This window comes from Mustela putorius, unplaced genomic scaffold (genome assembly GCF_011764305.1).
Source record: "Mustela putorius furo isolate JIRA1106 unplaced genomic scaffold, ASM1176430v1.1 tig00000430_pilon_pilon_pilon, whole genome shotgun sequence".
NCBI lineage: Eukaryota > Metazoa > Chordata > Mammalia > Carnivora > Mustelidae > Mustela > Mustela putorius.
In genome coordinates, this window is record NW_025421377.1 from 8,126,290 (window position 1) to 8,141,260 (window position 14,971).

Here is a 14,971-nt window from a genome sequence, read left to right on the forward strand (position 1 = left end):
TCTGAAAAAGAAAAGAAAAGATGCTTAACCTTGCCCATAATAAGAAAAATTTATTTTTTAATTTTTGTTAAGATTTTATTTATTTGTCAGAGAGAGAGAGACAGAGAGCCCAAGCAAGGGGAGTGGCAGGTAGAGGGAGAAACAGGCTCCTCACTGAACAAGGAGCCCAATTAAGTACTATCCCAGGATCCTGAGATCATGACCTGAGCTGAGAGCAGATGCTTAACCGACTGAGCCACCCAGGTGTCCCAGTGAGACAAATTTAATTTAAATCTACAATGTGATCCTGTTTCTCACCTACTAGATGGGAAAAAATCCAAAATTTAGCAATATTTCACTGGAAGTGGGAAAACGGGCTCTCTCATTCATTGTTGTTAGAAATGCAATAGGGTACAAATCCTATAGGAGAGGAATTTGACAATATCTTGCAAAACCACATATATATATACATTTACTCTTTGACCCAGCAATTAAATTTTTTTCCTAGGACTCTATCTCAAAATCTCAAAGATATTTTAGCAAATAAACAGAATGACACATGCACAGGCATTTGACATTGTTTACCAGAACAAACTATTTCAAATAGTTCAACGGTCCATCACTGGAGGATGAGTGGAATAAACTGTGGTGAATGCATGCAATCCAGGACCATGCAGTAGTACAAAGTTAGGAAATAGTGAAGGCACCAGGTGTGTCCTGTGTGGAGGCTGTTGGCGTAGAAAGCTGCAGGTGGGCTAACTAGAAGCAGGGTATCTTAGATGACTGGTTAAAGGCACGTATTTGGCTTTCTCCAATAGGTCCTAAGTTAGAAGTGGGAGCCAAAATTAAGGAAGTTGTCAATTATTAATCAAGTCCAGGCCACTTGGACCATACTATTTGACTTTCTAGGCTGATTGTTACAGATAGTACTTTGACTTCCTGGACTGGTTATTGCACCTACTAGGTTGGCTTCCCACGCTGACTGCTGCAGGTTTGGGTCAGAGCTCTATTCCTGTATGTAGTCTGGTCACAGTCAATTGCATATTCAAAAATATCTTGGGCGCCTGGGTGGCTCAGTGGGTTAAGGCCGCTGCCTTCAGCTCAGGTCATGATCTCAAGGTCCTGGGATCGAGTCCCGCATCGGGCTCTCTGCTCAGCGGGGAGCCTGCTTCCTCCTCTCTCTCTGCCTGCTTGTGATCTCTGTCTGTCAAATAAATAAATAAATAAAAATCTTTAAAAAAAAAGCTTAATTATGGTGGTAGTCACATGACTATATATGCTTGTCAAAATCCACTGAATGTAAACCATATTCTGAAGTTTAATTATTCCTAGTAATAATGTTATTTTGACACAATTGTGACAGTAGTGAGTTTTTTAAGATAAAGCATATGTTATCATGTTAATGCCATTGGAAACTGAGACTTCAAGCTTAAGAGAGAGAATACATTCAAAGAAATTAAAATCCTGAAAGAGTAATTTAACTGAAAATATTAACATAAACCTGTCTTTTATAAGCATGCATTTTCTAGATTTGTCCACTGAGACCTTGAAGCAAAGACAGCAATGAGCCATAAGCATCTTAGCTTTCAGGAGTCATCTATAAACACTATTCCTTACTGAAAAGAATGGGGATTACTTAAAGAAACTAGTAATTCTAAGCCTGGGGCAGAAAATGCACAAGATGAACATGGGACATCCTCCTACACCAGGAAGAAAGGAAGCTATCAAAGTTGATTGGGATCAAAGGACAAAGGTGCCAACTTGAAGTAAATCCCACCGACCTAAGAAGGAGAAATCTAAGCATAACAAAGAAAATGACTATAATAGAATGACACACCGCAAATATATAAGTCCATGAATTTCATAATACTAAAAATCTCATGTATCATCATTGGAATATCTGAAGGTTGTTAAATAAAAGAAAGACTCAAGTATGTATCTTGCCTTTTCTGTAGGAGCTGTATTGTGGGGAAGATTTAAAGTAGAATTCCAAATAATAAATGCCATAGGAATGATAGAACTAGAAAGTTGCTGTTTTGCAATCTCTCATGAAATAATGCATTTAGGCAACAATTATCAGTGAATGCGAAAACCATTAGGGGGAAGTTTATGGGGAACTTACAATGAAGGGATCAGACTGGCAACACTTAAACCCAATGAGCCATCTTAATATCACTAGAAGTGGATGAGCTAGCTTGAAGTACTCATGAGGCGATGAAGTATGTACCCAACACCACCAGTGAAGGAGTCTCGCCTAAAAAATGAACATGAATCTAATCCACCTTCTAGGTCTAGCCACAGGAAATATGGAAAATGGAAGAATGAGCTAAACGACACCCAAATACAAAATGTGAAATTCTACAACACCAGGGACTCATTTTCTCTAATGAATCAATTATTTTAAAGCATGGAATGTGAGGAGAAGCAATGTTTATTATTATCTTATTTCTTAATAGAAACTTAAGAAATATGGTGTCCAAATACTACACACACACCTGGTTTGGATCCTGTTTTAAACATATCAAGTATAAAAAGACAGTTTTGAAATAGGGAAATAGTAATTTGTAGAGGATTAGATATTGAGGAATGGATTGTTAATTTTGTTAAGTGTGAACAGAATGTGGTGGGTGTGTTTCATTAAAAATCCTTATACAGGGGGCCCCTGGGTGGCTCAGTGGGTTAAAGCCTCTGCCTTCAGCTCAGGTCATGATGATAAATAAAATCTTAAAAAAAAAAAAAAAAGCCTTATACAGGGTGCTTGGATGTCTCTGTCTGTTAAGCAGCTGCCATCGGCTCAGGTCATAATCCCAGGGTCCTAGGATCAAGTCCTGCATCGGGCTCCCTTCTCAGCAGAGAGCCTGCTCTGCCTACTTGTGCTCTCTATCTCTCTGCCAAATAAATAAATAAATAAAATCTTTAAAAAAAAATCCTTATGCATTAGACAAGATAGTTAGATACTTGGACATTTATTGGTAATATGCCATGAAGCGGGGATTTATTTTCAAATACTCCAGGGAGCAAAAAATGGAAAGCGATAAAAAAAAAAAATAGGATGGGTATAGTCATTATCAAAACTGGATGATGAATCTATGGGAGTTCATTATATTAGTCTCTCAACTTTTGTGTACATTTAAAATTTTCATAATAAAACATTTAAAAATACCTGCACCTATCATCTTGAAACAAAAGTTGGAGCTCATTTTGGAATACCATTGTCCTATAAAAGGAGCCAGAGTTCCTTGAGAAGGGCTCAGCAGGGAAAATACTAGATAAGCCCAGAACATCTTGTGCCAGAAGATGAGGAAGCACTCAAAAAAAAAAAAAAAAAAAAAAAGCCATGGATGAGGAAAAAAGACTCAGGAGACAACTTGAAATAGCTCCCAGTGGCCAGGGCTGGAACAATTTGAGCAAAACTAATAATGGAAGTATTGGAACCCAACCCAAAGAATTAAGTAAATATTAAAAAAGAAGAAGAAGAAGGTAAAGATGAGCACATACTGATAGACATGAATGAGTGAGGGGAGCAAGGACAACTCTTCCTTGCATATAATTCCAAATAATAAAAGCAGAAGGAAACAATGGAACTAGTTAATGTAGAAAAATGAGAGAAATAGAAAATCACCAGTAAAACTCCGCAGAGTAATAATCGTTACAAGCAAGATCAAGAGATGAATGCTTGAATTAGTGAGTGAAAGTGTAAGGAGAAATGGGTTGCTTTCATAGCCTCTGAGTGTTTCCCTTAAAATATTTGTTGACTAAAAATGGGAAAAAATAGTAACTTGACATTGGCAGATACCTGATATACACCCCCTTAACCAGGGGATTCAAGATCAGCATCATCGGCAGTAATGGGATGTATCAATGTCGTATGCCCTCTGACATGATGCAGGAGAAAGGCGCATCACTTCCATAACTTTATTCCAACCATGTGGAAACATCAGAGAAATCCAAATTGAGAGACCTTTTACAAGGTAACACTCTTCAAAAGTGTCAAGGTCCCAAAAGATAAGGAAAGACTGAGTGTATTTTCTAGGGTTGCCATAACCAAGAACCACAAACTAGGAGAAGCAACAGAAATTTATTGTTCCACAGTTCCGGAGGTCAAGATAGAAGTTAGAAGTCAAGGTGTCAGCAAAATGGATTCCTTCTGAGAGCTGCGAGGGAAGGATCGGTTCTGAATCACCTTCTCCTGTCTCCATATCATCTTCCCTCTGTACACATCTGGGTTCACATTTCCTCTCTTTATGAGGACAATAGTCATATAGAATTAAGCCCCATCCTAATGGCCTTGTTTTAACTTCATTACTTCTAAAAAGACCCTATCCCTAAATAAAGTCATATTTTGAGGTGCTGGGATTTAGGGCTCCAACAAATGATTTCACACAAATTCAACCCATATTAACACTCACAAACAGATGGAGGAGGTTAAGGGGATATGATAACTCAACACATTATAGGATCTTAGAATTTATCCTGGAACAGGAAAGGGATATTGGTGGAAAAACTGGAAAAATCTGAATAAGATCTATAATTTAGTTAGTGATACTGTCCTAAGGTTAATTTCTTAGTTCTTATAATTGTGTGATGGTGTGTGAGATAGCAGCATTGGGCGAAGCCAGACAGGAAGTATGGAGCTCCCTGTACTATCTTTGCATTTGCTCAGGAAGGCTAAATTTTTTTTCCAAAATAAAATTTTTAAAGCCCTATATGAGTTGATTTCTATGAAGCAGCTAAAAGATGAACAAGGCCATGATGTACAAACAGCATCAAAATGTGGAAAACTTAGTGGTGTCTCACTCCCTGAAACCACAGTTACTTTGTTATCTAGTTGCTTTGAAAATGGAAATGCCCTCTAGTTGAGTACAATCGTGAGTACATCTTTTAATCAAAGCAGGCAGTTCAAATGATGATATGCTAGAAAAATCTCATATATCCCGTGCCAAGTCTTACGTTGCCCTTTCCAACTAATAAAAACCGATCCATATAGCTCACGTGTTTTCTTCTCAGGTAAAGAGTTCAGACTGTGGTTAACAAAAGTGACCACTTCCTACGTTGGAGTGATGTCTTTATAGAGAGAATAAAGATAGTATCTTATTCACTTTTAGAATATACACAGGAGGCACTCAAGATATATGTATTTATTTTCTTGACATGCAATCCTTATAAAGGAAGTCTGACCCTTTAAGTACTTATTGAAAACCTCATCAAATAAACATAATTTTGTGTTTCTTCTCTCTTCCCTTTGCCTTTTCCGTGTTCTTTTTTCCAACTTGTTTTTAGTTGAATTCCTCTGCAAACCAAAATGTCCTATTTCTCTATACTCTGTTCTTAAATATGTTTTCTTGTACTCCTCTTTATTCTCACCACTGTAAGCAGTTTGAAACTCCCAGAACCTAGTTCCCAAGACCAGCAGGGTCACCCGTACAGGCATTCATGTTGCACACTATACAAGAGCACCACGTCTAAAGGGGAATTTCGGGTCACCCAGATGAGTTCTGCAGCAGTGGGGGGGCAAGTGCTGGGGTTTAGGCCTGTCTGAATTGGGCCAAGGTGGCCTCCAAGCTTCAGATGAGTTCAGGTTTGCTCCACATCTCTCTTCCTCCTTGGACCAATGACACCCCAAGATTTTGCTTCTTATGGTCAAAGACAAGAAAATCTTGAATTTTTTTTAAAGGGCAAGTCCAGTTGTACAAGCAGATTTCAAAGTTCTGCTCATATAATCTCCACTAGCAAACCACTGGTCAAAGCAAGTCACCAGATCAAGTCCAAAGTCAAATGGGGAAGTATACTTCACTCACCACAACGTCACCAGGAATATAAATGTATAATAGGAATCCAGGGGAGTAGTAGAGACCAATACCACAATCTAACAAACTCCTCATATTGCTTCTCTTGCTCACCTTCTTCTCTCAGAAGCCTAAGCCATTCTGGCTTTTTTTCCTCTCCTAGATGGATATAGGAAGGACGAATGGTAGTAGCACAGTATGCATTCTGCCTGCCTAGACTCTGGAAATCTCTCGCAGGGGGAATTATTCAGTTGTACAATAATATACTACCTAATTTTTTTTTTTTGAGAGACAGAGTGTACAAAAGCAGAGATTAAGGTAACATGAAGCTTGCTGGAGAGTCTCTCAATGCAAAGAAGCATCGAGAAACTCTCCAGCAAGCTCCATGCTCATTGTAGAGTCCAACACAGGGCTCGATCCTATGACCCAGAGATCATGACCTGAGCCAAAATCAAGAGTCAGACCCTTAACCAATTGAGCCACCCAGGTGCCCCATACACTATTAATTAAAATTTAATTTTTTGGGACACCTGGGTGGCACAGTTGGTTAGGTGACTGCCTTGAGCTCAGATCATGATCCTGGAGTCCCAGGATCAAGTTCTGCATTGGGCTCCTTGCTCGGCGGGGAGTCAGCTTCTCCCTCTGACCCTTGCACTTCTCATGCCCTCTCTCTCTCTCTCTCTCTCCTCTCTCAGATAAATAAATAAATAAATAGTCTTTATAAAGATATTTAATTTTTTACTTTAAATTAAATAAAGTAAGGTAAACTACATTTACTTTAATTAAGTTCAGATCAAGGCATTGCATGGGTGAGGAAGTGATAGGCTCACAGGGTGGATATGCCCAATGGTCATCAGTTTTCATTCTAAAGTCCTTGAAGGCATGATAAAAGCTGTTCATCTGTGGGTTCCTCGGGGCACATAATACAGTGCCTGTCCCCACCAATGTTCTATAAATATAAAAGTGAAGTTTTATTTGGAAAACCAGATTTATTTTTTATAATACAGAGACCTAAATTGTAAAGGCATTTATTTGATTGATTGCTGTCATACTTCCCACTTGCAAATGATACACATTTTTTTAAATCCTTAAGTAGCAAATAAGTCTATGATCCTGTAAGTCCATTAATGTGTTGCCCCTGAAGGCTGGTTGTAGGAGAAACTTGGAAACTTTCAGTTCTCAAGTAAGTGAAGCCAAGTCCTGACAGAAGAGAACTAATGGACATTTCAGCCACTTGTTTCCACATCCTCTGAGAGTAGCTTATTCATGACATAAAAGCAACCACTTTTCCCTTCTTGAGAAAGTCTAAGCCAGGAAATTATTCATTAACATAATTACTTCCCCGATATTATACGTAGGGTACTTAAAGAGATACAATTTTTAATCTAATGTAATTTTTTTAATCATCTAATTTTCTGTTTAAAAAAAATCTCATTAAAAGAAGACATCAGTAAGAATAGTGATGGTTGGGACACCTGAGTGGCTCAGTCTGCTAAGTGTCTGCTTTCGGCTAAGGTCATAATCCTAGGGTGGTGGGATCAAGCCCCGTGTCAGGCTAGAGAGCTCAGCAGGGAGTCTGTTTCTCCATTTCATTCTCCCTCTGTGCTCTGTCTCAAATAAATAAATAAAATCTTTAAAAAAAGAAGAAGAAAAAGAATGACGATTGCCAGGGACTTGGGGGAGAGGGTGATAGGGAGCTATTGTTTAATGGGCACAGAGTTTCAGTTTTACAAGATGAAAAGTTATGGAAATGGATGGGGTGCTTGTTGCATAACAGTATGAATGTACTTAATACCTCTGAACTGTACACTTAAAATAGTAAAGATGGTAAATTTTATGTTATGTATATTTTTACCACAACGTTTAAATATTGGGAAAGAAAGAAAACACTGAAAATGTTAAGGAAGTGAGTAATCCACTGTGCTTTCAAAAATTTTCCTGCCCTTAAGCAAACATCCAGATAAAATAAAAACCGTAAACTGTCCTGATAATTAACACTGATCAGAATATTAAGTCAAGTAAAAATACTTGCAATTCTCCACCAATGCAGATATTAACAAGCTCCATTTGTTTTACTGTCAAGAAAAGAGAAAATAAATTTTGTAAGCATCCATAGATTTCAGAAACAAGTCTTTGATTTCAACCATGCTGATGGAAATGTAGTCCAGGTGAGCTCACGTTTCATGGATGGTTAGTCCTCATACCAAGTTTTTGTACATTCTTCTTATATAACCATTCTAGGTTGGACAGCCTCCTGGAGGCCACTTTTACTGAATTTCTCATAACCATTGTGCTTTCCTATTTTCATGGTTTGACTATCCTTTCTCTGCTCACTACCAATTTTAAATATTCTGCCTGAAAGACTGAAGATGCTGTGAAAAAGTAGGTAATAAGTTTACTGCAGAAGTACCAGATTTTATATACATTTCTAAGGGAAAATCAGTCTTGGAAACTCATTTCATGCCTCTCTTAGGAAGTCCTTGATCTTCAAGAGACTTCATTAAAGGAAAAAATAAATTATCTATACTCCTTGCCACTAAGTAATGACAGTAACAGCAGTCTTACCTTTGTACAGTGTAAGCGCTACTTACTAGAAAGTTACTTATTGACTGTTGTTTAAACACATTACTTAGTATATGTGAAAATATATTGCCATTGAGTTTAATGCATAAAATGACTAACAATTTAATAATGTCTTGGAATTAAGGAGGGTTATAAGTCTGAAGCAGTTGGAATATTCAACATGAAATCTGACTTTTAGCAAAAATTAATGTGGTCAAACCCGTGTATTCATTTACAGTCATCTTAGTTTCCTTTACCTCTAAGGTGCAGGTGTAGGTTTGCCAGTGGTGTTGTTCCTGAGTTCCCCAAGTGCAGAGAGAAGAAAAATTCTATGTCCTGTGCTTAACCTAAGTATATTAACAAAGTCATGCTGAGAATAATTAACTTCAACTTCAAGCCAAAATGTGTATATTTTTGTCCATGGTGGCCAGTTCCCAGAAGAGATTCAGAATTAGTTGAGAGCTGATCTCTGCACTTCTGAAAGAATCCCTCTGAGTGTGTGCAGGGAACTTAGCACCATGTCTTTTATTGTAATATCACCCCACAATAGGTACATTGAATAAGGCAGCTGCATTAACAAAGCATGAGACACAATGTGATTCTGCAAGCCAAACTTTGCCTTCCTTGAATCTGTATATTTTATTGTATTACTTTCTGTGTTGTTCAAATGTGAATCTGTTACATAGCAAATATTCATTTTTTATATTTACTTAATTAATAGTGGCACAGAGAATTATCACTCTCATTTAATGGCTCCCTGACTTCCTTCACTAAAGCTGCAAAGAAATGAAAAGTATTATCATGAGATATTTACATCTGTTTCTAATAAAGCCTAAAACAAACACCAATTATTATAGTTGTAAGAGTAGACACTGTTCTGTCATCCTGACACTTCCAAAGCCACTTATAAAGAAAGAGTGTGGGAAGTGGAGCACTGCGATTTTCATTGTTCCAAAAAATACTACTTGGTTTTCTTTGTATTCATACTAATGATCTGACATCTCTGAGAAGTTGTTCTTCCTTCCTTAGTCAGAAATGTGAAAAAACAATGCTAAGAGAAAGAAAAGAGAGAAATCCAAATAACTGACATAATCAAAGTCCCCAAAGTTAGGAATAAGGAAAAAATGAAACTATATAAACTTATATGATTTATTTAAACATATAAAGGCCTCTTGGCCTTGTATGCAATTAAAATCAATCAGATGTCAACTAGGGGACAGTTGGACTGCAGTGTTAGTGGGCTATGTGAAAGTCCATTTCTGTGAGCCCTGGGGTTTCTCACTAAAGAAAGTCCACAGAGTCAGTTGTGCTCTCCATGGGTATATCATCGAGCAGAGCCCTGGAGAAGGACACTTCCGCTGTTCCTCCCTCAGGGTTTCAAACAGAGGAAAAGGGCTTCCCCCTCCGCCTCCAAGAGGTGGGAAATGAGGAAAAGAGTTATTCTGAGTGCTCCAAGATCATTAAGAATCCAAAAGCTTCCCACCTCTGCTTTTTTGGAGCAAGGTATCAAGAGAGATTTCTCTGAGGAAGCAATTAACTTCAGTAATCTTGCTAATGCTATCATCATCAATATTCACCCGTATTGGCTGCTTGGAAGAAGCTTCTCCCTCAGAGCTTTTTTTTTTTTTTTTTAAGATTTTATTTATTTATTTGACAGACAAAGATCACAATCAATATTCACCCCTCTTGGCTGCTTGGAAGAAACTTCTCCCTCAGAGCTTTCTCTTTTTTTCCCTTTTTTAAAAATTTTATTTATTTATTTGACAGACAAAGATCACAAGTAGGCAGAAAGGCAGGCAGAGAGAGAGAGAGAGAGAGAGAGAGAGAAGGAAGCAGGCTCCCCAACGAGCAGAAAGCCTGATCCCTCAGAGCTTTCTAACAATGAAAAAGTTATTTCATGCTATCCAAACATGAGATTACCTCCTATGTGATCTATGTTCATACATGTGGCCTTCTGTCTAAGAAAAGGAAGCAGGATCTCAGAGCCTGAGTGACTATTGCTCATTTTTCAAGAACCTCAATCTACCCGATCTAGTCTTCTACATCAACCAGCATGTCATAGCAGCTATCAGGTTTTGACTGCTTACTATGTGTCAAGCACTATCCCAAGTGCTTTACCAGCAATATCTCAGCAAATTGCATGAGAGTCCCAAAAGTTGGGGATTATTATTTTGAACTTCCAGATGAGAAACTTGAGGGTCGGTAAAGTTAGTTAAGTAACTTTCCCTGTGGTCACTGAACCAATAAAGACCTGACTTAAACCTAGTTCTGCATGACCCAGTGTTGATAGTAACGTAAAGAGATATTCATTAAAATACTACTATGTGTTTATTATGTGTCCTGGGGCTAAGTAATTAATCTGTGCCTCCATTTTCTAGTCTTCAAAGTGAGGATCATAAAGATTCTTACCTCACAGTATTGTAGTGAAGATTAAATTAGTTAATACATGTAAAGTGCTTACAATAGTATATAGAACTTAATAAGCGCATTGGTATGAGTTCTCGGAACTGGGAATACAACTGAACAAAATGGACAAAAGTCCTTGCCTCATAAAGCTTCATTCTAGAGAAAGAGCAAGTAGACAAATGCCATATATGACAGGGTGTAATGTCATAGTATTCCAGGATGTAAAAAGAACCATGAAGAGGAAAACAAAGCGAAGACAGAAGATAAAGAATGCTAGGTTGGGACACTATTTTATTTTATTTTATTTTTTCTTAAGTAATCTCTACACCTAGTGTGGGGCTTGAACTCACAGCCCCAAGATTAAGAGTCAGTCATTCTACTGACTGAGCCAGCCAGACACCCCTGGGACACTAATTTAAATAGGGCTATTGTGGAAGCCATCACTGAGGTGACATTTGAGCAAAGACTTGAAAAGGATGCTGTAGTGAGTCATGCAGATATTTAATGGAAAATCACTCGAAGCAGAGGAAAAGGCAAGACCAAGGTCCAGTTTGCCCGGACTTTTTGTGGAACAACAAGGAGGTCTGAGGAACTAGACTAGAGTGATCAAGTGGGATAGTGGAAGATGCAGTCCTGGCAGGTGCACAGAGGATCAGATTGTGTAGAGGCTTGTGGGTCATTGTGTGACCTTCAGTTTTTACTCTGGAGCCACTGGATGATTCTGAACAAAGGGTAACATAATCTGACTCATGTTTTTAAAAGGATCACTCAGGAGACTGTGTTAAGAAGGGACTGTCGGGAGACAAGGATAGAAAAGCAGAGCGCAGGGGGCTGTACGAGGTAGTTTGGACAGCAGTAATTCAGGAGAGACATGATACTGGCAATAATCAAGGAAATAATAGCCATAAAGATAGTGAAAAGTGGTCAGATTCTGGATTTACTTTGAAGGTAGAAGCAATAAGATTTCTTGAAATATTGGATGTGGAATGTGAGAGAGAGAGAAAAGAGAGATACCGGTAGCCCAGATAGAGAAAGCTGAGGGAGAAGCTGTGTTTAGAAGCCTTTCACACATCATTTTCTTTATTTTTTTTGTACATTCTTCAGCAGAGGCATCCTGTAAGTATCCACCTCCAAGTCATGCATCATTTTAAATCCTTCCATCTTCACCTCCTATTCTAAGGATTGGGCAGTGAACAGTTCTGCGCAGGTATCGACCAGCTTCTCTTAAGAGCAACAGAACAGCACCTTGTCTCTCTCACTTCCTGCTCATAGCATGGGATGCTTGCAGAAAACAACCCTCCACACCCATGTGCAACCAGAAGCATGAGAAGCAATCTTGACCAATCACAGGTAGACAAGAAGGAATGGATAAATGCTTTCCTCTTTCTCCTTCATTCCAGTGAAGAATTCTGAAAGACATTCCATAAGGCTTCTCAGAAGGCACCATAAGATCAATCAAAGTAGGCCATAGCTTAGGCCACCTCAATAATGTACCCTTGTATTGGTTTTTCCTCCTCTATTTTATTTCCTCTGTGCCCTCATCCTGTTTCCTGAACTCATATTCTCAAATAAACTACAAGCATATAACCCTTCATCTTGGGCTCGGAATCCTGGGCTCTAAAACTGGCTCTAGACAGGAAACCTTCAGGTGCAGATTTTGGGGGCTGAGCCTATAACATGGATCACAAGACAATAAGGACCCCTGCTGGTGGTAAGCGGTTGGTGGTAAATCCTAAGGGGTGATAGCTGCCGGCATAGAGTAACTTCACAATTACCAAGACTCTCAGCTCAGGTAGATTGGAAGGAGGGACAGACAGAAGATGTAGCATTGGGTTAAGCGGTACATACAGTACTTCAGCATTATGGCAGTAATAGCAATTCTAAGATGGGCTGATGTCTGTTAACTGCTTTGGAGAGCTTAACGAAAGAAAATGACAGGCTGTGTTCAGCCGATCATGGCACACTGTGAAAACCATTAAGTCCTCTAGGACCATGTAGCCACAGAGCAAACTGTGCTAAAAATCAGCTACAACAAATAATCATACGTGTGGCAGAATTATGAAGAGGTCTGAATGCACAGCTTTTGAAACATCACCCATGTCAAAGCCTGGGTCCTAATGGAAAAATAATGGGACCTTGAGGTCCAGCATGGGGACATTTTTGTGGGCATGCCTTATACTCCTAAGCCCTCAGATTTTTTGTTATCCTCTGTGCCAACAATCTCTTTGCTCCTGATAAAGCAGCCTCTCCTTGTCCAGAAATTCTGCAGAGAATATATCTGAGGCAAGGGCTTCCTAATATAATCTTGTTTCCCTCAATATCCACCCCCATTACCTTCATTACCTCAAGCCTGTAACCACAGTCAGATCTCAGTACAGCCTATGGGGGCGATGGCAATTCCTGCTGTAAGGGTAACAGACCAGGATTTCTCAATCTCAGCCCTTATGACATTTGAGCTAGATAATTCCTTGTTGTGGAGGGCTGTCCTGGTATTGTACGTTATTTATAGCATCCCTGGCATCTCACTACTAGATTCTAGTAGAACCCCTCTAATAATGACAATCAAAAATGTCTCCAGACCATACTAAATGTCCCCTAGGCATCAAAATCACGCCTGGTATAGAACTACTGAACTAGACTAACTCATAAGGAATTGCAAGACTGCTACAACATACCAATGTGAACCAGGGGAATATTGGTGAGAGTGACTATTTAGAGTGTTAAACCAGAGGGATTTGGTTATAATGCTGTACAGCGGAGAATTTATATCAGGGGGCCATTTGCCTGTGATTCTGGATTTAATGTTCCACGAAGTCGTCTGGAGTCAGTTCTAATATAAAACCTTGATGTCTCCTTAAAGCTGGATATGATGATGGCCTGTGCTAAATGAGATGTTAGAACAATTCTTTTTTTTTTTATAAGTAATGACTCATTTCATCCCCTAATAAACTTATCAGCCCCATGTTATTAGAACAATTCTGAATGAGTATTTGAGAAAGGAATCAGAAAACAGAGAAAAAGAAATGTTAGAAATAATTTATTGAGGTGCCTGGGTGGCTCAGTCAGTAAGCCTCTAACTTTGGCTCAGATCATGATCACAGGGTCCTGTGATTGAACCCCATGTCGGGCTCCCTGCCCAGCAGTAAGCCTATTTCTCCTTCTCCCTCTGCTCCTCCATTTGTTTGTTCTCTCTCTCTCTCTCTCTCAAATAAGCAAATAAATAAATTAAATTTTAAAAAAAAAGAATGAATTTATCACGTGAGACTAAAGAACCACCACTAGAATGTATTTCTCAGAAGTAAGGATGTTGGAATGAACTTGTGAAACTAAGTGCCCATCGCTTAGATATGTTCTCACAAGGGCTGTAGTGCAAGTTACTTAATGCTCAGGTCATTCGTTTGAGCAGACCTCATGGTGCAAGAGGGATCTATGATAGATTTTTAAAAAAACACACTTCGACATTTCTGGAAAGCCTCCAGTAAGAGAGTTGCAGTACAGGTTCCTCATGTTCTACAAGGTTATGGTCTCTGAGACAGAGAACTAGTCCCAGGAAAAACTAGAGCTATTTGTCATGACCTGCATAGGATCAGAACCATCACCCATCCATAAGCACATGGGTATAGCAGGAATGAATGAAGTATGGAAATGGTATAGAATTGAGCCTGAGCAGATCCAGCAGACACAAGTAAAAACTACATGACTGAGTGAATCCGACTCCTGACACTTACTTCTACAGCAGTGACATCTGTTCATCAACTCACTCCTACGTCCTTTTAGGATGCCCCTATGTCCACCTAACACAGAATAAAAAATTTAAACCTGGTTCACAGATGAATTGGCATATTAAGTTGGTAGGTAGACAGGACTGGACTGCTGTTGCTCTATAGCTCCACGCAGGGAAGGATCTAGAGAACAGAAGTGAAGGGGAATCTTCCCAGCTGGCAGAACGTGAAGGATTATTCTTCGTTATTTGCTTTGGAGAGAGAGACAAGTGGCCTGAAAGAAAAATCTTCACAGATGTCTAAGTTTTTCTCTCTTGCCTGCAGTGACTCTGCCAAAGTCTATGACCACCAGAATTATATTTGTGCTCAACATTATCTCAACCAAGGAAACCATTTCACAGCTAAAAACCAAACCAACTGCACGGTGACAATATACACATCACCATGGAATCCACTGATACTGCAATATCCCTCATCGCTCAGTAGCAGCCAGTCTTATAAAAGTAGTAAAATGTC